The sequence below is a fragment of the Schistocerca serialis genome, chromosome 2 (assembly GCF_023864345.2).
Source record: "Schistocerca serialis cubense isolate TAMUIC-IGC-003099 chromosome 2, iqSchSeri2.2, whole genome shotgun sequence".
NCBI lineage: Eukaryota > Metazoa > Arthropoda > Insecta > Orthoptera > Acrididae > Schistocerca > Schistocerca serialis.
In genome coordinates this window covers 111,708,890-111,734,984 of record NC_064639.1, presented here as the reverse complement: position 1 = coordinate 111,734,984, position 26,095 = coordinate 111,708,890, and the positions used below count along the sequence as shown (strand labels likewise).

Here is a 26,095-nt window from a genome sequence, read left to right as displayed (position 1 = left end):
TAAAGCACTTCTTAGTGGAACGTGCTTTCTACTGCCGCCTCTCACTTGTCGTACGTGTCCAAATTTTGTTATAAAACTCTAAGAAGTTGGATAGAGACGCAAGTGCATGAAGAGTTGACCCAATAGCCGTAAGCAAAAATAACTGCCGCTACGAAACTGGTACGGATGCACTCGAGTTGGTTCGACCGTCAATAAACGACAGCGAACATCGAGGATGTGACTGTGAGATTAATATCGAATGGACTGAGGTTTGACAGGGACAGTAATCATTTTATTTAGGCATCTTCACTGCTTCAATTCTGGCAGTACCTCGTCTGCCAGGAGACGAGGTACTGGCAGAATTGAAGCTCTGAGAACGGGTCGTGAGTCGTGCTTGGGTAGCTCAGATGCTAGAGCACTTGCCCGCGAAAGGCAAAGGTCCCGAGTTCGAGTCTCGATCCGGCACACAGTTTTAAACTGCCAGGAAGTTTCACAGCAAATGTTCACGCATGAGCAGAGCTTTAGAAAGCATCGCTCGTGCGAAACTCAGCTTGCCCTTTTCTGACATGATGTTCTGCGAGCTATGGATGAAGAGCAACAGGCAGATTCCATATTTTTAGATTTCGGAAAAGCAGTTGATACGGTATCTCACTGCAGTCTGTCAACGAAGGTACGAGCATACGGAATAGATTACAAGATGTGTGAGTGCCTGGAAGACTTCTTAAGTAATAGGAAACAGTACGTTGTCCTCGACGGCGAGTGTTCATCAGGGAGAAGGGTATCGTCAGGTTGCCCCAGGGAAGTGTGATAGGAGGGCTACTAGGTTCTGTACACACAAATGATCTGGCGGACAGGATGAGCGGTAATCTGCGATTGTTTGCTGATGATGCTGTGGTATGCGGGAAGGGGCCGAGTTTGACTGTAGGAGGATACAAGACGACTTCGACAAAATTTCTAATTGGTGTGATGAATGGCAGCTTGCTCCAACCGTAGAAAAATGTATGTTAATGCGGATGAGTGAGAAAAACAAACCCGTAATGTTCGGATACCGCATTACTAGAGTCCTGTTGACACTGTCTAAACGTAAAGCATTATCAAATGAATGAGGATATGAGGATTGTGGTAGAGAAGCGAATGGTCGACTCGGTTTATTGGGAGGATTATAGGAAAGAGTGGTTTACCTGTACAGGAGATCGCATATCGGACGCTGGTGCGACCTATTCTTGAGTACTGGTGGAGTGTTTTGGATCCGTACAACATCGGAGTGAAGGAATACGTTGAAGCAATTCTGAGGTGGGCTACTAGATTTGTTACCGGTAGGTTCGAACAACACACAGGAGATGCTTCGGAAACTCGAATGGGAATCTCTGCAGGGAAGGCGACGCTGTTTTCGAGTACACTACTGAGAAAGTTTAGAGAATAGGCATCTGAAGCTGACTGCAGCACGATCCTACTGCCGCCAACATACATTTCGCGTAGTGACGACGAAGATAAGATACGAGAAATTAAGGCTCATACGGAGCCATATAGACAGTCGTTTTCCCCCCGCTCTGTCTGCAAGTGGAACAGGAAGGAGGGAAACGACTGGTAGCGGTGGCTTGCGTAGTATGTATGTAGATGTAGTTGTAGATGTACAGGAGAATGTTGGAGACTAGATTAGTAGATGGGATCACTAATGATGAGTTACTGAGAAGCTATAACACAACGTGACTAAAAGGAGAGGTTGGTTGACGAGAAACGCCTTGAGACATCACTAAATAGTTAATTTGGTAACGGAGGAACGTGTGGGAATAAAAGCTGGAGAGCAAAGCTTGACTAACGGGTGTAGGTTGCAGCAGTTATGTAGAGGCCTCTGTAGGGGAGACTATCCTCGAGATTTCACAAGACTTGTTTTCGCACTGAAGACAACAACAACAACGACGGCGACGACAACAACAACAACGTCTTTGTGTTTAGAAAATAACCAGTGGCGAACGACTGAACTGGGAAGTCCACCTCTTCCTCAATCACTTACTCCTGCCTGCCACAGTGTTGATAAGTCTTACTTGAAGCACGGATTGTATGGTAGCGGCAGCAAGCAGGCTGCAGCTTTACACGAGAGTGAGGCGCGCGCGCAGCGACTGCGCATGCGCGGCGACGCCGGACGGAGAAAACGCGGCCACGTCGCGCGGCGCTGCGCCGTGATATCTGTGTCACGCCGTGCCGGAGAAAGGTGTCCGCGGGGTGGGCGGCATTACCCAGCCGTCCAGCCCCTGCGGAGCGGTAAGCCGTATGCTAATGGCGGGGCGCAGGTGCCGTGGGCGCGAGCGGGCGTTATCCAGCGCCGGTATTGTACCGCCGCCCTCACACCTCATCCTTATGCAACACCGGCGAGGGAGAACTTTTACTACCGAGCGGCTCTGGCTCCTCAAATGTTTCACTGATTTTGGTTGACCTTCCGTACCTCGATCTTTACAACGTTGACGTCTCAGTGCATAGTATATTTTTTTGTATACGAGTTGACACAGAACATTTAAGAAGCTGGGACGCTATAAGAAAGATACAAATAACCCAGCACGATTCCGACTTGGAATGCAAATAGGCCCACTGTAAGAAACTTTAAATATTAATCTGATCCTTTTCACTAAAGCAACACACTGAAGTAACCCGTATTCAGTTGTCAACTAAACACACTGCTTCAAGACTGCTTGTGTCGCAGTAATATGTTATTCAACACTTTTCTTTGAGTTGTCAAGGCTCCACGCCTGGTTGGTTAGGAAGAAGTTCAAGTTCAGATGTCTGAAGATGGGTGTAATCCCGAAACACGTAACATGTTCTAATAAAAGAGTCAATTGAACATCTCATGACTTTATTGCGATTGTGCAGCATTGGTTGCCAATTATAAACACTCAAGACTGCGGTTAATGTGTAAAGTAGTTCGTATTTTCCACGGTGCCTTATCCACGTTGTACGGCAAAACTCTTGATAATTTGTTATCAAGTTCGTTCTTTCTTAGAAGTCGACCTGCCGCCCGCAGTCCGCTCTTTTCATGAAGTTGCAAATTTATTTTTAAATTTGTAGCCGGACGCTCTTCTTATTGCCACATTCGTCAGTTACGAGGGGCGTTCCATAACTAACGCAATACACTTTTTTTTTCTGAAAGCAGGATGATTTTCCAGAATGAGATTTTCACTCTGCAGCAGAGTGTGTACTGATGTGAAACTTTCTTGTCAGATTAAAACTGTGTGCCGGACTGAGATTCGAACTCGGGACCTTTGCCTTTGGCGGGCATGTGCTCTACCATCTGAGCTACCCAAGCACGACTCACGCCCCGTCGTCACAGCTTTACTTCTGCCAGTACCTCGTCTCCTTCCAAACTTTACAGAAGCTCTCCTGCGGACCTTGCAGAACTAGCACTCCTGAAGGAAAGGATATCGCGGAGACATACTGTGAAGTACGGATGAACGGCAACAGGCAGATTCCATATTTTTGGATTTCGGAAAAGCAATTGATACGGTATCTCACTGCAATCTGTTAACGAAGGTACGAGCATACGGAAGACATGACTTAGCCAGCCTGGGGGATGTTTCCAGAATGAGATGTTCACTCTGCAGCGGAGTGTGCGCTGATATGAAACTTTCCTGGCAGATTAAAACTCTGTGCCGGACCGAGACTCGAACTCGCGACCTTTGCCTCCGGCGGGCAAGTGGTCTACCATCAGAGCTACCCAAGCACGACTCACGCCCTATCCTCACGGGAAGGCGAAGGTCCCGAGTTCGAGTCTCGGTCCGGCACACAGTTTCAAATTTGCCAGGAAAGTTTCACGATGATTTTATTCAGGAGTTCAATACACCATACTACTCCCTACTCCTTCGGCTACGCAACCCTGCTTTTCAAAATAATCTCCGTTCAAAGACACCGACTTACGCCACCTTATTGGCAAGTCTGTATGCTCGCATGGTACCACTCTACTGGTCGACGGTCGGGTCAGCATCTTGTTGCATCAACGACCTCCGCCTCATCCACGTCCTACTTCCCATGGATTTCATCCTTTACTGAGCCAAACACATGGAAGTCGGAAGATGCGAGCTCTGCACTGTAGAGTGGACGAGAAATAAGTGGCCGATGAAGTTTTATGAGCCCCTCTCGAGTGTGCAAGGCTTGTGTGAGGCCCTGCGCTGCCACGGAGAAGGAGTCAGTGGCAACGAGCACGCACGTTCCAACCTGTGTGCGGCCGGCCGGCACGCGGCAGATCAGACAGATTTGCGCGACCTTATTGCTGTGATAACAGACACCTCGCCCAACGACTCACCGTGCTTTTGTTCACTGCCAGGTCTCCTAAGACAATCTGCAAGCGCCTATGAATATCTGCGATGCTCCGGTTTTCCACCAAAAGAAACTCGATGACAGCTGTCTGCTTGGCACGTTTGCAGACGCAGACGTCTATTCTGCTGTCTTAACAAGAAGTGGCGGTAACGCCGCTACTCGACGGCTGGCGTTGAGGTGTAGTAGTCAACAGGCTCTTAAGATTTCGAACATAGATTTCTCGCGAACTTGAGAGGCGCAGCCTGCTAGAGTAGCATTTATTTCGGCTGAGAAGGGGACCTTGCGGACGGACGCTTTTCGACTTTTTTCCCCAAATCTACGGAGTGTGAAATTCAACACCTAGACATCTATTTAAAAAAAAAATCGAGATTAGAAGGTTTCCGAGCGCCTTTAAGAATAAAAACATTTCTAGTTTATCAACAATTTGTCTGTAACGTAATATGTTTTTTGCCGTGAAATTGCTGGTTCGATCTTCCTAGCAGCAATTTTTCCTGTCTTCTGCTTAAATTTTACGTTTATTAATAAATAGAAATATGAATTAACAAATACAAAAATTACATCTAGTTTTGATCACTGGTAATATTAAAATAAATTAATATTTGACATAGACAATTGTGTTACATAACTAAAAAATACATCTCAGTAATACTATTCTACCTCTATAAATAAGAAATTATTTTATTTCCTATATCATGTTTCACCTTTTTCTGTAGGGAATTTTGACTTATTGTGAGTACTTTACTTTCATGTAAGTATGTGTTACTTTTATTAAAATTATTATTTAATCTTTGTTTATTAACATTTCCATTTGTTTATTAACATGGAATGTAAATAAAAAAATGATGTTGTTAATGAGATTTAAATCGATTTCACGCTTAGAAAGCTATGATGCTATGCAGTTGTTATTGAACTGAATGTTCACAATTTAAGAAAATCCAATAAAAATCGTTACATAACAAAAGATTTATGTATAATCATTTCTTATAGCCTTGTTGTAGAATCCTCAGCTTCATCTACCGACCAATACGTAATTACATTGGAAAGGTTTTGTATCTAATAGCGTTCTGAAATCTAATCTCAAACGTGGAACTCTACAGAAAAAAGGGAAGCACCCAGAAGGGGAATTGGAAACCAAATGAAACCTCACGGCTTGAGTGGGTATGGCATGCTATTTCAGTGATACCGATTCAAATTTACGAAGGACTTGGCAGCAATAGCCAACTTATAATTATGACATTGCTCCCCCTTTGGCCTGAATGCATACATTGATTGGGTTGGGAAAGGTGCCATAAATCCGATTTATCCTCCTCTGAGGCTAGCTCGCCAACAACTGTTGTAACTAGTCACACACATGTTCCGCCGGGGACTGATGCGGTGATCGCACTGACCACAGCAATACCCCAAAATCACGAAGATGGTGTTATGGGCAGTTTTTCTAAAACTGCTACATAACCTTATTAATAAATAATTATTGAGAAGAAGACACCAAATCAATTTAAATTAGTATTGCTGCATGAAAGTGCGCACACAGTTAAATCTAATACCAGTGACTGCAATGGTAAACAGTACAATTTCCTTTAATTCTGTACGGTGACGAATCATTGTAGGGGTTTCGCATAACTTGGAATGGCTAGCCAGCTATGGGTATAAACAAGAGCTCCAAGGAGAGTACTGTGCGCAAACCATAAAAATGTTTCTGTTGAAAGCCAGGACTCTGTCAGGTGTGTGCTGGGGACAGATACGAAAATCCCAGGCGGTTCCCGTAGGGTGGCAGACCGAGAGGGCCCGACACACTGCAAATTCTCAGTGTGTGAGGAGTTTAAAGAACACTCTTTAGAAAAGATGGGATCTACGGAGGGAATAGCTCAGCGTGGGACATAGTCGTTGGGGACCGGAGGACGTTGCAGCTGTAGATGTTTATATTTAGTACGGAGGCCTGCGGCTGGCTCATGACGATTACTTTCATAGCGGCGGCGGAGCCTCTTGGGTGCCAACAAGCAGCTGATCATGTTGGACGAAACAAAAAACGCAAGTATAGTGAGAGATAATTTCTCTCTACCGCCCACTCTTAAGAGAGAACTGAGCAGTATTTGTTAACCATGGCAGTTTCGTTAGAAGATGAAAATTGTTGTAACTGTTGTGAACTTTTCATTGGTAGAAAGTCTGAAAGTACACTGCTATTGGCTACGAGGTTGTGGCGCTGATAGAACCAGCCAGATCTTTGTGGAGAAGAGGGCAAAGACACCTCGTGTCAGAAGGAGACAGCAGATAGAGGACACTTTAATACTACAAAGGGAACTGTCTTCACTTTAGAGCTGAACTTCGCCACTACTGCGGCCATCCTCTGCACCCGAGTTTCTGCAGAGTGGTAAGCATGGACCGCGTGTGCACACGTCCGGACGAGGGGACCTGGAAGTTACACTCCTGGAAATTGAAATAAGAACACCGTGAATTCATTGTCCCAGGAAGGGGAAACTTTATTGACACATTCCTGGGATCAGATACATCACATGATCACACTGACAGAACCACAGGCACATAGACACAGGCAACAGAGCATGCACAATGTCGGCACTAGTACAGTGTATATCCACCTTTCGCAGCAATGCAGGCTGCTATTCTCCCATGGAGACGATCGTAGAGATGCTGGATGTAGTCCTGTGGAACGGCTTGCCATGCCATTTCCACCTGGCGCCTCAGTTGGACCAGCGTTCGTGCTGGACGTGCAGACCGCGTGAGACGACGCTTCATCCAGTCCCAAACATGCTCAATGGGGGACAGATCCGGAGATCTTGCTGGCCAGGGTAGTTGACTTACACCTTCTAGAGCACGTTGGGTGGCACGGGATACATGCGGACGTGCATTGTCCTGTTGGAACAGCAAGTTCCCTTGCCGGTCTAGGAATGGTAGAACGATGGGTTCGATGACGGTTTGGATGTACCGTGCACTATTCAGTGTCCCCTCGACGATCACCAGTGGTGTACGGCCAGTGTAGGAGATCGCTCCCCACACCATGATGCCGGGTGTTGGCCCTGTGTGCCTCGGTCGTATGCAGTCCTGATTGTGGCGCTCACCTGCACGGCGCCAAACACGCATACGACCATCATTGGCACCAAGGCAGAAGCGACTCTCATCGCTGAAGACGACACGTCTCCATTCGTCCCTCCATTCACGCCTGTCGCGACACCACTGGAGGCGGGCTGCACGATGTTGGGGCGTGAGCGGAAGACGGCCTAACGGTGTGCGGGACCGTAGCCCAGCTTCATGGAGACGGTTGCGAATGGTCCTCGCCGATACCCCAGGAGCAACAGTGTCCCTAATTTGCTGGGAAGTGGCGGTGCGGTCCCCTACGGCACTGCGTAGGATCCTACGGTCTTGGCGTGCATCCGTGCGTCGCTGCGGTCCGGTCCCAGGTCGACGGGCACGTGCACCTTCCGCCGACCACTGGCGACAACATCGATGTACTGTGGAGACCTCACGCCCCACGTGTTGAGCAATTCGGCGGTACGTCCACCCGGCCTCCCGCATGCCCACTATACGCCCTCGCTCAAAGTCCGTCAACTGCACATACGGTTCACGTCCACGCTGTCGCGGCATGCTACCAGTGTTAAAGACTGCGATGGAGCTCCGTATGCCACGGCAAACTGGCTGACACTGACGGCGGCGGTGCACAAATGCTGCGCAGCTAGCGCCATTCGACGGCCAACACCGCGGTTCCTGGTGTGTCCGCTGTGCTGTGCGTGTGATCATTGCTTGTACAGCCCTCTCGCAGTGTCCGGAGCAAGTATGGTGGGTCTGACACACCGGTGTCAATGTGTTCTTTTTTCCATTTCCAGGAGTGTATTTGTTTCACATCAAAGCTTCGTTTTCTGAATTAATCCATACAGCCGGCTAGCTGCACTCAATATGGACCTAGGCGAGAGAACTAGTACTTGTACGACTTTTTCTGCGCCTTTTCTTTAGGCTATCAACTTATTCAGAAATAATATGCTCATTCTCGCGGACACAGTTTTTGTATCATTGCTATTTCAAAATCACCCACCTGTGTCAAGATCTAATGGTTAAAATGGCTCTGAGCACTATGGGACTTAACATCTGAGGCCATGAGTCCGCTAGTACTGAGAACTATTTAAACCTAACTAACCTAAGGACATCACACACATCCATGCCTGAGGCAGGATTCGAACCTGCGACCGTAGCGGTCCCGCGGTCCCATACTGAATTGCCTAGAAACACTCGGCCACACCGGCCGGCTCGTTAAGATCTTTCGTACATATTTTTGTACTCTTGCATCCATTTGTAATTATCTGTATCGTTCCTTCAGCACCCAGAATCATATTAATTCGTCTAATAATAAAGTGGATAGTTATAGTGACCTCTACTTTCATTTAGTAGGTTGGCGAAAACCGTTATCATCTACGTGAGTTGTGGTACCCATATTTCATGTTTCATTGGCACCCCCGTCAAAATCGGATGCATAGTTAGTTATACATACCGTGACATTGCTTCTTGTTTTTCTATTACGTGATGTAGTGGGAAGTGAGCTCTTCACTGTATACGTCACCGGGTTCAGATATCGTGATTATGTTAACACCTAATAACAGTTCAAAGAGACGTGTCATTTGTGGACGAGAATTATGTTGAAGAATGGCACCAAGGTACTGTCACATAAGAGGTAGCGTATGAGGCCGCAGAATGTCCGTGACGTATCGTTACTCCGTCTGACATCCCTCAATCACTTTCAATAGTGACATGAAACACGCTGACGCCAGGACTGACGCTGATGTGCGTCTCCAAAACATATGAAGACTGAGACCTCTGCCCAGGTTGCCGAAATACTCGCCCACGTTGACCATTCAGGAGTGCGAAAATCGCGAATTGTAGCTGAACAGAATGCCATATCATTTAGCAGCCACATCTTGGTTTCCAGCCATGGCACCACTCCAAATGCAGCCGTTAGCCTACGCATAGGACGGCAATATTACAATCTGGATGCTGCTAATCTCTAACCAGAGGTGTCAAATGACACACAGTGTTGCGTGGAGTCCAGGACTTGTCCTCGGATGGCAGGGGCAGATGTGGAACGGTTACGACGAACTCGGTTCACAGTGTGGTGATCTTCCCTTGTGGCGGTCAGATGTGTTCGACTGAAACCTTGAAGGCGGGTATGGCTTGCCTCACGTTCCATCCAGTCCAACATCGGACCACCGAATGCCCTACAAATCTGAATATTGCACGATTCGAGCAGCTGACCAAACGCAGACCCACAATGAAGCTCCTGTCAAACTTGAGACGCTGGTAACGCTGTCTCAGACAAGTACACGGTACCTCCGCGCCCTACACATTGTGAAAGGTATGTGCTAAGGTCTGATCAGGGAAGCTCCAGAAAATAGTCGGTAGTTGCCAACCGCAAGGTGGAACGAGTATAATATCTTTGAGTAGGAGTTTCTTTGATGGTTAAGAGAGCCGGGCGCGTGCAGTAAAAAACCGAGGAGTTGCAGCTAGGAGCCCGGAGGAAGCAGACGTGTGGTGACAGCTGTAACGTAGGTCACACTCGCTGCTCCAGACCAAATCTCAGCATGTTAATGAGAGAAGATATACAATGATTTCAAACTGGTTTTGTTAGATAATATTCAGAGTTAGGATTTGTATGTCCAAGGTTTGAACACAGTAAGCGTTTGGTAAAATTTTTGTAAGAATGCTTCGTGCTACGGTTGGTTTTGTGTATGACTTAAAAGTTTAACAATATATATATTGAGATCAACATTGTGTTTCTAACAGCGTAAATCATAATCCAAATCCTTTGCTTAAATTGAATATGAAAATGAGTAGTAGAGTGAAGTTACCCACCAATGAAAGAACCAAGTAAACATCAGGGCCAAAAGTAAATTGTCCAGTACCATCTTAATGCCATTGCACAAACGGCATTACTCTCTTAAATTTTATTGCTGAGTCAAATACATGTTACATTTCTGGCAAAATGGAGGAGTGCAAGAAACAAGTTCACAGACGCAGTCAGATGCAGGTTTGCTGAATAATCAATTTAGAACAGTCTTTTCACTGATACTTTCACTGAATAAAAAGATACAATTTTGGTTAGATAGTTTTACTTGGCGACCCTGCCAGGATACTTTCAATTGATCATTCGACATCTGACTCGGTTCATGCCTCTTATATACCCTACCAGGCCTGACAGCGACACTAATGCACTCTGGTAGCCATTCTACCTGTTGCAGAGAATTGTAACTCGAATCATTTACATAGGCGCCGGCAGTGCGTACATGCACCAAGTTAGACAAAACATCCGACCATGTCTTTTCCGTCCTTCAATTTTTTTTCTTTTTTTTTTTTTTGGTCAGGCAGTGTATTTTACTTTTTTTTTTTTGAGAGCTGAGCTTCAAATTCTATAAGTGTGATAGGCATGCAGAAAATCGAAGAGGGCCAGCCGTGTGTGTATGCTTCATGGTGGGATCATCTCCCCCGCGTCGTGCAAAAGAGGCGAGCAGCAGCAGGAGGAGGAGCGAGAGAGCCCGGCTACAGCGACAGCTTCCGCCGCACCGCGGCGCGCCCGCCAAGGCCTGTGCGACAATGCCGTGTAGGCAGCTGGGAGGCCCGCCGCTAATTGTCCGGGCCGCCTCGCATGTGGGACGTTCCTGGCAGCAGCCTGGCCTTGGGGAACCTTCCTCTTCCGCGGCCAGCAGTCGCCACCTCACCCCAAAATACTGCTGCTACGCCGTGCAAAACCCCAATGAGGAGGATCTTCCACACTCCAGTGATACTAGTCTATCACGGACGTCGATTCACTCGTAGATAATACTTCCATTTCGTCCGCCCCGTAAGGTCTAATCTGTCTAGTGTCATACCTGATAATTCTGTACAACTTTTCTTTAATGTCAAAGACTGTCGACATCCTCATGCTGCATTTCGCTCAATTTGATTTATCATACAACAAACATGACCGATGTCAGAATACACATTTCATCATCATACATACACCGCAAGTCACCATATGAAGCATGTCCGAGAGTCCCCTCTACCGTTGTTAGCAATTCCCTCTCCTTTTCCTCTCGCAAACGGAGCGAGAGAAAAACGAGTATCTATATTCTTCCATCCAACCCCTGATCACTCTTACCTTGTCTTTACGGTACTAAGCGAAATGTACATCTTTTTAAATCGCTTTCGGAACGAGCCCATACGGCCATTCAATCGGGGAATGTCAGTTACGAGAATACGAAAGCGAGGACAAGAAAACGACCAGTCCCCGAGCGAAGAAAGTATCCGACCCGGCCGGGAATCGAATCCAGGCTCGTTCGGCTACCAATCATTCGAGTTGGAGGTGTACGTTGGCGGCAGTAGAATTATTTTACGGTCAGCCACAAATGCCAGTGCTCCAAATTTTCTTAACAGTATCGAGATTACTGGGTAGCTTCTATACTAGAAGGTAGAGCAAATTCGCAATGAAAAAAAAAATTCTGTTACAATTGGAGGTCGCCACACTGTACCCCTATGTCCTGGGATAGCCAGCCGCGGTGGCCGAGCGGTTCTAGGGGCTCAGTTCGGAACCGTGCGACTGCTACTGTCGCTGGTTAGAATCTTGCCTCGGGCATGGTTCAAAAATGGTTCAGATGGCTCTAAGCACTATGGGACTTAACATCTGTGGTCATCATTCCCCTAGAACGTAGAACTACTTAAACCTAACTAACCTAAGAACATCACACACATCTATGCCCGAGGCAGGATTCGATCCTGCGACCGTAGCAGTCGCGCGGTTCCGGACTGAGCGCCTAGAACCGCTAGACCACCGCGGGCATCGGGCATGGATGTGTGTGATGTCCTTAGGTTAATTAGGTTTAAGTAGTTCTAAGTTCTAGGGGACTGATGATCACAGCTTTTAAGTCCCATAGTGCTCAGAGCCATCTGAACCATTTGTACTGGGATCGAGGCAAAAGCTCTTACTTGGTCTTACTGCCTCACTTATTCGTAAGAGGCATCTTATGAACTGACAACATAGGGCACTAGTGATGCTGATTTGTGCCTCCAGTGGTCGATGAAACCGATTAGCATCGTATTTTTCGAAAGGAATGGGCCGACTCCTCATATGAATCATCAACAATGCCAACACAGCACTGCCCTCCACACGCACTTTCAGTAATCCCCTATACTGAGGAACTGAACTCTGGCCGTAACATACATTTTTCGCAAGAATGGTCCAAATGGTGAGAGTTAAGAGCACCTGTCCAATTGAGGCGGCTGCACTGTGCAGCAAACAACGCAGTACTACTTTATTTTTGTTTACTGAAAGACAAAGCCAGAAATTCCTAGCGTCGCTAAATTTCAAGGAGTGTAAATATCTCAGAGTTGCATACATAACGGTAGGCTAGATTGTAGATGGCGATGACCTTCTCTTTCAAGATTTTCTTAATGCACTAATAGGGTTGATATTCAGACTCTTTTCTAAGTGAATCAGAGGACAAGGGCGCAATGTTTTTATAATCTAAGAACCAAGCATGGGTCAATCTTGGAATACGTTTGCTGCTTTCTGAGCGAACAACTCTCAGCAAATAGAAGGAAATTTGCTCACCATTAACTTCAACTACGGAGAAATGTATTTGCTTCTGGAGACCTGTACCCGCTGTGTTTTTAAACAGTAGCGTCACAAGTATGTGCCTTTTAAATGTGTGTTGCTGATGCATGTTGGTATTACATTAAGCAATTAAAGGACGCGTATCTTTCTGAATATATGAAGGCCCGTATTACTATAATTTCAATCTTATTATGAATAGTATTGGTGTACAGATTTCCCCTTTCTGAAGTTAGGAAATAACCGAAACTTTTGACCTTGCGCTGTAGTTCGTTTACTGTCTAGCGAGAATAATCTATCTTGATTAATACTCATTTCTTCCCCCTGGTCTCACCGTTGCTTTTACAATACAGTACAATACAAATACCATACAAATAACATAATCGTTTGTGCATAGCGTTGAAAGATCTATAGAGAGGCTTTCCATGTTACTGTATGTTTCCCAAATATCGCAGTCTGCACAAAAAAAGTATGTATATTCGTTGACAAAATTCGTTATAGGCTACGACTATGTTTTATGTCACCCAAGATTACAGCAAACCAGCTTTATACACTGAGCGACACGTGAATGCTAGCGCTCGGTCATTGTCGAGTAATATCAGAAGAAAAGAAAACGAAATTGTTGAACATTTCATGATGTTACGTGACGGATCCAGCTGCAAGTGTTTTGGTGGATGCACCAGTCTTAACAGAAGCATGCCAGTTCCGATACCAAAAACAGTCTTAAGCTATTAACGGTTTCAGAATCTTCAAGGCTATGGAAATGATACCACTGAACAAAATCGGATGACATGAAGCACCAACAAATCGATCGGAAAACGTCTCTAGAAATGTAAATGCAACGAACAACGGGCGTGAGTCGAATCTCTGACCATACATATTTCATACGTCATGAGAAAAATCAGAGGCCATATCTGAGAAAGGAACCTGCTTCCGAACCAGTGGATTGGTCTCAAGCAGTTTATATTCAAAATTTCTCGGTGCTACATTAAGTACCTCTAATAAATTTAAAATTTAAATTTCTCTGCCCGATATCTCGAATACGATCTTCGACTCTCTTAAAATTGGAAGTGATTCCCCTTACATATCGACTACAACGCTACAATGTACCATCTGGTTAAGAACTTCATTAACGTGGGTCACATTGCAAGAGATTTTTTTTTTTTTTTTTGTGAACATATAATCGCCTCTGTGCCCTCACATACAAAACATTTTGAGACTGCCCCTTCAGTCGACCTAAATTATTTATTTTGAATTAGTTCAGCAGACATCCATTAGCAAATAACTTTCCAGATTACTTCCTTAAACGGTGTAGAGACATCTTAACAAAATGACCTCCACCGAGATTTCTGTAAACAAATGTGCTCCAGACTGCAGTAGCCACACTATCACATCTAACAGAGCGAAGAGGAGGAACCGTCATAATATAGTCCATCAGAACTTTTTTATTTCCGTATATTATTCCGAGACTCCGATTCAACAGCAGACGCTAATAATTCGTTTTACAAAGTGAGTTTTTGTATTTCTGTTTCCTTCGCTTCTTTGGACAAGGCGTACTGCTAGCTTATGACTAGTTTCAAATGCTCATCCCAACTTCCAACTATGTTTGAAAAGTACGAAAATAACTAGCAATGTTTACTTTCCATTGCCCTAGCCGTCCGCGGTGGTCTAGCGGTTCTAGGCGCTCAGTCCGGAGCCGCGCGACTGCTACGGTCGCAGGTTCGAATCCTGCCTCGGGCATGGATGTGTGTGATGTCCTTAGGTTAGTTCGGTTTAAGTAGTTCTAAGTTCTAGGGGACTGATGACCATAGATGTTAAGTCCCATAATGGTCAGAGCCATTTTTTGAACCATTGCCCTTAAGCCGCTTTCCACAGCTCACAAACAGGCGATATCTTTTTGTTGCTTCAATAAACCAGATCACCTCATGTTATATATTAACAATTAGGCTTAGGTAACATTTCATACCACGATACTATAAATCGCTGCAGTTGTCTGGACCTTGTTTTAGCTGACAGTTTTAATATTACTGGAATATGTATTTAGTTTTTGATCCATTAAAAACGTAGGAAGTCATAGGAATAATGCGATTTAGAGAACAGTTCTTAAACGTTCCATGATCAAAAGGCTATGGAAACGAATAACGTTCAGCGATAACTGAATCAAAGAATTAAAAATATCGAAATATTAGATCATACTAGTCGCCGCTGGTTGACACTGAAATCAATTTTTATCCGTTGGCAAGGTACCGTGAATCTGAGAGAGACTGTCGTCAAAGACTTTGGCTTGAAATATTTTCAGAGCTTTTCGGATTAATTCATATAATTCCACAGCTTTTTATCTGCATCTGTAAGCGCACGTATATTAGGTAGCACACGGTGCTCTTCTGCGAAGCAGTTGATTAACTGCGGAGTTTATAGTACTGATTCAGTAATTCTTACATGCCTCACTTTTCAGGTTTCCCAGTAATGTCATAGTATCCGATTTAATCTGAATATTTATATTTGCTTCCTTATCGGCACATTAATACAAACGACAGTATTTTCTCAATTATCATGACCGTAGACGCGTCATCAAATACTTCAGGCAGCAGTAACCAAGAATCAGTCTTTTAAACCTTTCTGTGATACTAAAACAATGTACAAGACCAAGGAACGAGCAGAACATCAGCATTCTTTCATGGGTAGCAGTGTATAGCTGAACGAGGCGTGACCGCCTCAGAAAACTATTTACAAATTTTGCCACGATCCGGAAAGATCGATTTATTTATTTTGGAACCACTTCTTTTAAATATTCTTTCCAAGTAGGGCTGGACATGCATAGTTGACGTCAGAGCATCTGTGGAGTTGGGCGAAGTAGAAGACTGGCACTGTGATTTAAGATCTATATCGACCTGTACTAAAGGCTCATTTAGCAGATCACTCTCTGAGAAAGACAGAGGCCAGGGTCATCGTTAAAAAATATCGACTTAACACAGTCAGAGAGAAAATTCCTCATGCTAGCTCAAGATCGTCACACGTAAACACAAAAAGATTTATCAATGGTAAATAAGTCAGATCGATGGCTTCGATAATTTCCCTGAAGTAACTCGTCGTTGAAATCGATAACTGAATCTTTTGACTATTAGCATTCTGTGACACACAATATTAGGGTAGAAAGAGAGTACATTAGGTAGAAAAAATGCCATGGAAGTAGGTAGATAATCTTTCGTACATTCGGATCTACAGCCTCTGTGAATCCCTTAAAGGAATTAATTTTCCTGCGAAGGCCTTTTTTTTTTTTTTTTTTTTTTTTTTTTAAATAAACCCTATTTCACTGTTCAGCAGTTATAATTTCTTCCTCTTTGACATCACAAGCTCTATCAAGGTAAAAATATTATGCTTACAGTATGTTATGTACCATGCGTCACTGTGAGAGAAAGCAACAAGTGACAAGACAATTTTATTAGGGAGCCTTCGGTTGTTCTCAGGTAGTGACTTGTGGAACATAACAAGCGATAAGCATACTTTATTGTGATGCAACTTGATGATGCTCTAGGGAGACAAAATAGCTATTTGCTTAACAATAGAAGTAACTGTTCATTTCAAAGTAAAAGAATGGTTTTCGGAAGGAAACCACATCTTTTAAAGAATATATAGAATTTCGACTATTTTTGTTCTGACAAACACAGTTGGGTACAACTGGTGATTATGATGGGAGGACAAATTAGGACACAGTTATATCATCCCCATAATTAGGTGCACTGTGACAATCGATAAACGCCATTGCTAGCTTTTTTTCTACGCCTACACATGACGTGAGATTTCGCTGCGTCCAGACAAACATTAAGAAGACGCAGTGGAAATTGGACAGATAGAAGTGACACTAATGACAGAGCTATACAAAGCTGTGAACTGGTAGTATGTGTAAAGGATGACAGTGGTCGAGAGCAAAGACTCACCAGTTTTTCCTCCAATAGATGGTAGTGGTGTCTGGAGCTTGAAGAAAGCGTGCGTCACTGAGTAGTATAGCCTTGTGCACAGAGCGTTCCGTTTCACTGGCGACTCGTGTCACAGGATGGCCGGCAGAGTGTCCAGGTAATAGCAGTCGCCCCGTGTACCAGCAGGTGGTTCGCCTCTGACAGCATTCCCTCGCACCCCGCCTGGCTCCCGACACCGCCGCAGCCTTACTGGAACGAACGCCGTCGCTGGCCGCGCCTCGCTCAGCGCCGCGCCGGAGGAGGGGCGCCGTGACGTCACCACTGTGACGTAGCCGCCCTCCGCCGCAGCCGCCGCTAACTGTACAGCGGGCACCGCCGCGACCACTTTCCGTTTCCAGCGGCGGGCCTGACATCTGGCGGAAATCCCCGGACATTATCGCCGAATTAAGAAGCCGAGCAAACAATGCTTCAGCCCGCTGGGATCCTCGGGATTTCACGGTTCCGGATACTGTAGAAAACTTGCACTGCTGAAGCGAGCGGGAACCTCAATACCGGACAGAACGTCGCAGTTGCGTTGTTATTAAATCTACAGAAATATTTTAAACACTAAACCGCTGGAGGAATTTCTAAGTACGATGGATGTAAGAATTATTGTAGATAGATCACTATCAGTCTGTCGATTGTTGTTTTATCACCTCCAGGTTTCAGGTTTCAGCAAAAATAGGATAATAGGAAAGATCGATGGACAGCACATGAAAGAAGCAGCTGTAATACAATTTGGTGCACCACACACAAAGAATAATTTAGAAAGAAAATTCACGATTGGACAGTTGGCCTCACAGAAAAGCTCACTAAGCCCGGAACAACGTGTTTTCACGAACGGAAAAGAGCTCGTTCTAAGAGAATGAAAGTAATAAAGGAGTAAACAAAACTACGAAAATCACCCTTACACATCGCGTTGTCTGGTAGGACACAAACCAGAATTTTACATACATTATTATGTATTTTTCTCTAAGACAGGTACTGAATAAATGCGTATGTTATGTAGACTGTCGACACTGCGTACAACAGGCGATCTGAAGATAATGAAATAACGATTGAAATACGTGTATTTTCTAGAAATAAGGATAGTAGATCACTCCTCGTTCCAGTTTCGGTAGGAATACTTTGTCTCGTAAACCATTTCCGCCCGACAAAATGATTTTAAAGGAATTTCATTGTATGTACAACTGCTGCACTTCTTCTTTTCTTTGTTTAGCAACTCATTTAGGTCTATGCTGGACCATTTCCAGACTACATACGAGTAACATGATCAGACGAACATCGTACAAATCTGGCTTTACAATACGACAACCTCATGCTATACAAAACTTGTCAAAAGTGGTGATATTGTAAGGATATGTTTGTATGATGTTTAGCTGATCATGTTTTATACAGCCTGAAGATGGTCCAGTACAGCCGAACTCGACTGTTAAATGGCAAATAAAAACAAGTGCAGCAGTTGTACCTATAATAAAAATCCTCGAATATGTTACAGATGCCAATGTTCGCTTACATACAATAAAACGGTTTTAGGTTTTTTTCAGCGGAATGTCTCTTTCGTTACACCACTTTTTTGATGCCAGTTTTGCCACCTTAAGTGTAACAGCGAATCCGTGGATCGTGTATGGTCAGATAACAACGTCAGAAGTCCCTTCGATTATGTTTGAACTTTTTCAACGCGATTTTGAAATGGTCTTTCTCGATCACTTTTAATCTAACCATACCTTCTTATATGAGAGGCCTACCATCTAAACGATGTTCCACCCCGTACCACGAATTTCTCCGAACATTTGTCCACAAAGAATGATAGTCGCGCATCTGGAACGTGTACAATTTGCAGTCCTCGTACCACCACGATATTCACTTATCCAGTAATGAACGGACTTGAATGCTGGTGCAAACACTTCATGAGCTCATTTGGCACCATGGAAGCGATCTCCCCCCCCCCCCCCCCCCCCTCCGTTTTGTAACAATAACGTTTTCACCACTGCACGATACTCATATTTACCCATTTCCAAAAACTGTGTAACATCCGTTATCAACAGTAAAAACTTGCGCTGCATCTGTTTGGAACTTTAAGCAAAACCGTTACTTGAATGAAACTTAACGACAACTACGTCGCTCTCTAAAGTATACACCTAGTTCGTAGAAATTTAACGGACTTGTCAATCCAAGAGGTCCAAAGTTACTATCCTCACACGCTCTTTGGACACTAGTCGACATCTTATCCGATGGATTTGTTTGACAACTATTCTGGTTTTGTCTGCAAAACTATTTTTGTAGGTGGTGTTTCCATTTAATTTCCTGTCGTCTCGTGTATTCTTTCTCTGATGTTTGCCGATGATAAAAGGGCTAGCCGTTGGCAATGAGCTAAAAGGAAAGAATATGTACAAGGAACAAACTTATACGTAAACTCACTGGATCTACATGGGCAGCACAGCCTGAAGTTCTTCGATCGTCAGCAATGGGACTCTGTTTTCCAACCAAGTTGAAGTCGCTTTACATGAGGCAGTCAGTATTGTCGCCGGATGTCTGAGTCCTACACGCGTCCATAAAATGTACCTACTTGCGTCCATAGCACCACCAAAGCAAACCGGGTCACTGTCCTTAATGTATAATCACCAAGTCAAGGAAGAGCTGTATCCAACGCACAGTACCGCTAAAAGGCCGACCTGAGACCCACCGCTCATTTTTATGGTTCGGTACTGTGAAAAATACAAACCAGCATCCGGAAGTAGAAATCAGACAAGGGAAGCAGCTGCAGTACAGTACTTGAAGAGCGCTGAGTAAATTAAGGACGGAAGTCATAAAACGAACAGTGAACATGATTAAGATGACCAGCGTGAATGCGAAGACATACAGGCGATCGGACATTTCCGTATGCGCCCAAGGATGGAGCTTGTTTGCACAGCTGAAGACTTTTTTATGCAATGACATTACAATTAAAGCTGCAGAGTTATGGAAGAAGAGAATTTAGACGTTCTCGCCCGGAAATGGAAAGTAAATAAGTAGGTATCTCGTGTATTGGATTACTTTACATTAGTACTCGACAAAATATCTGACCGTAGCGACGATTAAATTGGTCACGTGAGTGGATACAGTCACGATACAGTTCAAAGCAGTGTAAGATGTTGCCTCGCAGTGCAAGTATGGCAAATCATCACGGGAAAATGTCTTTGTGGGCAGCCGCGACGGTTGGTGTTAACGTCATTATATTTATTATCGATGACAGTGCTGACAGAAAAGATGACGGAAAGCGAAAGCTAAATGCGGAAGTTGAGTAAGTCCATGGTGTGCCACATACAGCAGTACGAAAGGACTCAAAGAATATGATTCTGAGATCTAGAAGCAAAATACACAAAATAAATATCTTATTGACTACATCATTAAATGTGTTTTTGGCAGCAATTACTGCAATATTATGAGCAATGCATAGAAATATCAACTTCGCGAAAAAACGTCCCAGGATTTGTTGCACAGAATTGGACATTAAGGCTAACAAGGAAACTTTGACAAAAAATATTGGTGCTAGAATAAAAGAGTCATCCCGTGTTCAACGGAGACGAGACGGTTTGAAAAAAAGAAACACTGTATTAAATTTTTATTTAGTAATTCGGCATCAGAATGAAAGCGATTAATGGTTTATTTAGGAGAAATGTGGATGCATGCTCATTACACTGCGAATGAATTGTCAATCGATAGTGCCGTTCAGTTTTTAAATGTGGTGCTACGTGTGGAATGGCGTATAGAAGTGCAGCTATTCCAGTGCTCCGCATGAATAAGGGGCGATCAAAACATTTTCGTTTGAGGGCGGTGCTGCAACTTACATGCAACGCACGACTCCGATGCGGGTGTATAAGCACCGGCTTGTAGACAAAGGGTTAGTGTGACATTCGTGCAATGTGCGTGTGACAGGTGCGGAAACATTAGCTATGACGACGTTTTTATCAAATGCATCGAAACAGGACCAACGAGCTATTATTCTTTTCTTGGCTGTCTAAGGACAAACGCAGGTAGACATGCATCGGAGAATGAAGAATATGTATGCGGCAGCATGTCTTCCGAAGCCACTGTTGTGGGATGGTACGCAACGAGAGGTGCTGCTGTTTCATTATGACGCACTTCCCCGTACCGCAAATGTCGTACGCGGAAGTGGGAGACACTGGAGCATCCGCCCTATAGCCTTGACCTCTCCCCAAGCGACTAGCTCTTGAAGGGTCGACGATTCCAGTCGGACGCAGGATTTGTAGCAGGCATTATGGTGTTCTTGACGCAGCAGGACACGTTGTTTTACCAACCGGGTATCTTCAACCTGATGTATCTGTGAGATAATTCCTTCAACGCTCAGGGCGATTTTGCCTGATTGGAATGCCGATTTTGGACTGTACGGCCATCAAATAGAAACTTTTTGATCGAACTTCATAAGGTTATTGGAGTGTACGCTATTACTGTCCTCCCCTCCCCGTTTCTCGATTGTAATATGACTGTGGTACCACCCTTGCTATGCCTGCAGTTCATTTTGTCCCATAAATGACGGCTATTCATCAGTACCTCCGAGGTTTCAGAAGACCACTGCATGAAAACTAAAACACTCACAGCAAACACTCATCATTGGACAGGGCATCTCTGTAAGTTTCTATCCAGATCACAGGTGCTCAACATGGACATTTGTCACCTAACAAAGAAAGCGCAACAGCAACCCGCTTTGGAAATCTCCTCATCTGCAGACGAGAAGTAATTAGATGCGACAAAACAGAGCGGACGGTTTGTCTAAGTGTTCTTACACGCCTGCTCCTCCTCCTCTTGCAACTTCAGCACGGTGCGCTTTCCGAACGAAAACTTAGAGACATGCAATATCCTGTGTTATTTCCTTTTAGTCTTGTAGTTTTCGAGCAGTCACCTTCTGACACAACACAGGTGATCATCAATAACCCTGTCGCAATAGTATAGTTTTCGGAGTAGATCAGGCCGTCTTGTTCAGGCGTTGCAGTGAATTTTTCTGCTTAACACACTGAGAAATCAGCTCTCGTACCGCCGCGTTTTTGTGTAGAATTTGAGAACGGTCTGGTGGCAATAGTTGCAATGTAGAGGAACTCTAGTGATCTCGGCGAGGTATCGCGAAAGAAAGTTACGTGACACGTAGCAACCTCCTCATCTCGGTGTAGCACTTACAACCGTCTTCCATTGTTTATCTGAAATATTCAGATCTCAGTTTCCCCTAGAATGCTTGCACTAGGGAAATTATTCTCCGAGATCTTATCGCTTGTCCTATCATCCTGTCCCTTCTCTTGATATCTTCCACATATTTCTGTCCTCGTCCATTTTGTGGAGGACCTCCTCATTTCTTATCGTATCTCCCCACCCTACGGAAGTATACTCTAGCAGCGGACACACTACAGTCATACAGAGGATAAGAGTCAAGTTGTGGAAGCAGCATGGGATCCAGACTTATCAGTGGGGACAGGGCACGCAAACGTCCAACTGCTTTCCTGCGGATTTGCCTGAAGCACTGATACCACGTATATTTTAGATCTACTATGACACCTCATCCAACTATTACCCACCGTTCTTCAGTCATTGATTTGATTTGATCTGTTCAACATCAGTTAGAACGAACAGCACTTTTGCAGAATGAATTTTTTCACTCTGCAGCGGAGTGTGTGCTGATATGAAACTTTCTGGCAGATTAAAACTGTGTGCCGGACCGAGACTTGAACTCGGGACCTTTGCCTTTCGCAGGCAAGTGGTAGAATCTCGGTCCGGCAGACAGTTTTAATCTGCCAGGAAGTTTTAGTACTTTTGCAGTTAACACGGATGTACAACTGATGAATACAACTGGTACATATACCGTTGTCAGCCGGCTGAAGTGGCCGCGCGGTTCTGGCGCTGCAGTCTGGAACTGCGAGACCGCTACGGTCGCAGGTTCGAATCCTGCCTCGGGCATGGATGTGTGTGATGTCCTTAGGTTAGTTAGGTTTAAGTAGTTCTCAGTTCTAGGGGACTAATGACCTCAGCAGTTGAGTCCCATAGTGCTCAGAGCCATTTGAACCATTTGAACCATATACCGTTGTCACACACACGTAACCAACTTTTCTTAAGTGAAACATCGTCGTATGAGGTGGTGCAAAGTTTGAAGCACTCTAATTGCATTTAGGATGGCGGGGTTCAAATCTCCGTCTGACAAACCAGATTTAAGTTTCCTTCAATCATTCCATGTGAAAAGTTACGGAGCCTCTGAATAGACGATGAAGAATTTCGTTTACCCATCCTAGTCCAGATGAACTAGTGTAATTATTCATATGTAGAGCTTGTAATAACAATGATACTATGTTAAGTCTGGCGGATGACAATGTGTCCAAAGCCGAGTTCCACATAGTAGAAAACATCACCTTACGATAATTCTAAACAACAGCCTACTGCCGATACATGTAAACATGTTCGATGTCACCTTCAGTCATTCCTCAATTCGTACACCTAAGAACTTTTCACTTGATTCGAGAACAGTAACCACTACGGATTGCATTTTCATTCTTTTTCAATACCATATCACTCCAAGTAGTTTAATGGACGTGCTCGCTCGCATACAAGAAACGTCGAGGAACATGGAATACGACATCAAAATAAATTTCTTAAATCGGAGACAAACACCGGCAAAACTGTGTTTGTGACAGAAGGAAATCAGGAAATACACAAAACTCCGAATGTATTCTGAGACCGCATAGACAAGAGTTCCGCTGACAGAGTATACTACGTTGCCCACATGTGGTAAAATAATATCGCATTAATAACACGGTTACCATTTTTTTAGGCATAAAATTGTAATTTGCAGGTAACTGTCATCCTATAGACAAGATGTGACTCATCTCTTCACGTTAGACAGTCACTGACTTTATAAAATCTTGCACGTCACTCTCTGGCGAACACGTATGTGGGAACTGCAGGATAATCACGTACATGTAGGAAGAACACGGCAAGAAAAGCGTTACTATGATTCTCAACCAGCGTTAGTAAGAATCATTTCTAAGGACATGGAACTTCAGCTACTTCCACACTGTAGCTCCTTCCCCGCAGCTACGTCATCACTGGTGCAAGTTCCAGAGCAGAGCGATTGCCGAACGATTCTTGCGTACCTAAACGGTAGGTAATGACGTCATTTCCCCTGCATTGTTTTGTGGAGAAATACCACAGTTGACGAAATAACGCGCGGGGCATCACGCATGCTAAGGTGAAAGCTTCCAGGGTAGACACTTACAAAACGACTTGGGATGACGTCTGGGCAGTTCCTTTGCTGCTGCTTACCGCAACATTGGGGGAAATGCCAACTGAAATAACTGGACTGTGCAGGAGTTGTTAGTGAGAAGCTATGTCCTAATTGTGCACGCCACATAGAAGCAGCTGCCGTACGCTGCATTTCACTGAGGTTAGTTATAAGACATGCAAGCACTGCCTTCTACGTTAGGTGCAGAATCATGAAACGTATGTGTAAAGTACTCGCTCATCACATAAAAACTATCTGTTGACTTCCAAGGGTTTATCAGTGCATCGAGAGTACTTTTTTCTTAACAGACTTATTCCATCCTAAAAAGGCATTATCCTTACGCTCTCAATGTCAATTCAGATGTATCATTAAAAAAGCTGATCACGAAGTTAAGTATTTCACTAACACTGACTAATACCAAACGTACTTGAATAAGCTTATTGGAATCCAACGTCGTTTATACCTTTTAACACATGCTACCAGTTTCTACACCAAACAGTGTCATCTTCAGGCCCCAAGCGTAACCTCCCAAACACAACCGCAATGAAAAAGACCAACGAAATCTCCAAATGGGAACAGTTATCAAGCATTTACGCCAGCATGTGCAAAGAACAGAGTCGTATGCAGTGAGGCCAACTATACTGTGATGTTCATCAGAGTTTCAGTACAAACCAGTTTCAGAAAGTCACACTGAGCATGTTAGATTCGGCTTTGAAGAACGTCGTCCGCTTTCGTCGTTTCCCACCGGAAATTAGATTTTGTAATATATCTGCCCCCCTACTCCTCCCACTCTGCTATATTTCTACGTTGATTAGCGTCATCACTGCAGACGATGAACGGAACCGCTACCTAAGGAACGAGATGTGGGTGGGAGGAAATAGATGCGGCTTTCCTGTTTTAGAGTGCACTGCGCGCCTGCGAAACGGGCGGATGCAGCCCGCTTAGCAAATGTGATGGTTCGGCTGCATCACTGCTGGCGTGAGCGACACAGTGATGAATAAGTTCGTAGCGTTTTTATGTAAGTGACAACAGACGCATTTAACAGGGACTTTAGTCATCAATAATACATTCTCCTTCTCAATTTACAATAGTCTGCCAACGCTGGGGTAGCTTTTCGATTCCCCGACTGTAGAAATCAAGTCGTTTTGAGGCGAAGAACTCGTCGAACCGTGTTGGGAGTGCATTTCCATCTAGAAAGGAGGTTCTTTGAAGATTACTCGCTAGAGAGTGGAAAAGGTGAAAATCCGCGAACACAAGATCAGGTGAATAAGGTGGGTGTGGAGTCGTTTCCCAACCCATTTCTCGTCAGACCAGCAGAATGAGGACGAGCGTCATCTTTGAGTAGCATCCCTTCACGCAGTCTTCCTGGTCGTTGCTCTCAGATTGTATCTGCAAGACGTCTCAGTTGTTGAAAATAAGTGTCAGCAGTGACGGTTACAATTCGGGGAAGCAGTTTGTACGTGTTACCCGACAACCGTCGCTGTTCCACCAAAAGCACAACATTATTTTTTGTGGATGCGCGCAGATCTTTGTTTGGGCTGAAGCATTCCTTTACTTTCATTTACTTTAGCATAAAGACATGGTACCGATATAGCCGATTTTTGAAGCTTACCTAGTGCATGGAAATGTCGCCAGATTGTGGAATGATCACAGTTCATCACATTTGCCAGTACTGGAGCAAAACGACGTCGGAGCATTGTGGATTAATGCGTTTAAACGATCTTCAACAATTCGGGAGGTCATCCTAATGTCAAAACGATCCTTTTCTTGCCATACTCTGTCCAATGGTTTTATCCTCACACACAGCAGAACTATATCTGGAGTCCACCGCTGCTGTTATCCCTCTACTGAACTCAAACAGAAGAATATGTCGGGGCGATTTCTTGGGTTGGCACATCGTTTTCTAGCATCCGCAGCTTCACTCATTGTTTCCAAATGTTACAATATTTAAACTGAAACAGCAATAGTGAACTACAAATTAAAAATGAAAATCGATAAATAAACCCATACCAA

The 26,095-nt window shown here is 44.4% G+C and overlaps 1 protein-coding gene across 2 annotated transcripts in view; it reads right to left on the bottom strand.

The window, feature by feature from the left end:
- The window catches only part of LOC126456791 (uncharacterized), a 348,424-nt gene extending 331,354 nt beyond the window's left edge, over window positions 1-17,070 (bottom strand). For both annotated transcript variants that reach the window (XM_050092580.1, XM_050092579.1), the window contains exon 1: window positions 16,804-17,070. The gene's annotated coding sequence lies outside the window, so the exon portion shown is untranslated. The remainder of the gene's footprint in view (window positions 1-16,803) is intronic.
- Window positions 17,071-26,095: the final 9,025 nt, after the last annotated feature.